At 43.2% G+C, this 1,434-nt stretch overlaps 1 protein-coding gene across 1 annotated transcript in view; it reads left to right on the top strand.

Moving 5' to 3' along the window:
- Positions 1–1,434, top strand: part of Prpf6 (pre-mRNA processing factor 6) — a 56,972-nt gene that overhangs the window by 26,822 nt on the left and 28,716 nt on the right. The gene's annotated exons all lie outside the window — the stretch shown is intronic.

The raw sequence follows: 1,434 nt of genomic DNA, 5'->3' as shown, positions 1-1,434 counted from the left end.
TGTAGACCAGGCTGGCCTCAAACTCACAGAGATCCACCTGCCTCTGCCTCCTGAGTGCTGGGATTAAAGGCGTGTGCCACCACTGCCCGGCTACCAGTATTAGTCTAAGGAGAATTTACTTATATTAAGATTTAGTTACTCTGATTTTTAGTGGTTCATTACTGGTTTTTTTTTACTGTGTTCTGCCTGTAAGTCTACCTACAGGCCAGAAGAGGGCACCAGATCTCATTACAAATGGTTGTGAGCCACCGTGTGGTTGAACTCAGGACCTCTGGAAGAGCAGCCAGTGCTCTTAACAGCTGAGCCATCTCTCCAGTCCCCACCCCACTTTTGGAATAATGAGCTGCTCTCTAGTATTAATGATGCTTATTTACTTAAGATTTAAGGGTTTTGTTTTTGTTTTTATTTTATTAATCTAGGATCTCGTGTACTGGTCAAGTGCTTCGCTACTGAGCTATAGCCATCCCCAATTTTTAACATTTTAAATATTTTTAAAAGAGACATTGTCTCATTTAGCCAGGGTAATCCCAATCCTGTTATTCGGTTTAATCTAGGAATCTTCCTGTCTCAGCTTCCCAAATACCTAGGTCTATGGGTGTTCATCACTGCACCTGGCTCATGTTCTCTTTTTCGCATTGGTCATGAACTCCTAGGTTCATGTTTGAACACATCACAGAGTGTGTTGTGTTTGTGCATGTGTGTGTGTGGTGATGGGATGGTGGTGTTGATTCCAGGGTTTCATACATGCCAAGAAAGAGCTTTATCCATGAGCTACACTGCAGTTTTTGTTTATTTGTTTGTTTTGTATTTTCGAGACAGGGTTTCTCTGTGGCTTTGGAGCCTGTCCTGGAACTAGCTCTTGTAGACCTGGCTGTCCTTGAACTCACAGAGATCAGCTTGCCTCTGCTCCTGAGTGCTGGGATTAAAGTAGTGTGCCACCACCGCCCAGCTACACTGCAGTTTTTTACAGTGGTCTTCATCCACAGTTTCACTTGTTTCAATTTCCGACATTCATACACAACATGAAAACTAATAGACAATTGTGGAAGTAAGCAGGGTATGGGGACACATCCTATCCTGTGAAAGGTAGAGACAGGAGGATTAGGAGCTCAAAGTCTTCCTTCACTACGTAAAGACATCTTTAATTATATAGCAAATCCTGGAGCTGGGGGGAGTAAGTCACACACCAAAAACTTGTAGACTGCCGAGATAAGTCATTCACAAGTTTAAGTCACAATATATTCTAGGAATATGGTGAAACTTCTGCCACCTGCCAAGAACCTGGACTGCCTCTGTGGGGTGTCCATGCTACCTCTCAAGCTGCTTGCCAGTGAATGCGTCATTGTCTTAGTTATCTAATGATGACACATCACACACACACGCACACACACGTCTTAGTTATCTAATGATGAAACATCTCTCTCTCTCTCTCTC

Source organism: Microtus ochrogaster, linkage group LG8, assembly GCF_000317375.1.
Source record: "Microtus ochrogaster isolate Prairie Vole_2 linkage group LG8, MicOch1.0, whole genome shotgun sequence".
Taxonomy (NCBI): Eukaryota; Metazoa; Chordata; class Mammalia; order Rodentia; family Cricetidae; genus Microtus; species Microtus ochrogaster.
Note: the sequence above shows the minus strand (reverse complement) of the source record. Positions and strands in the feature narration are given on the sequence as shown.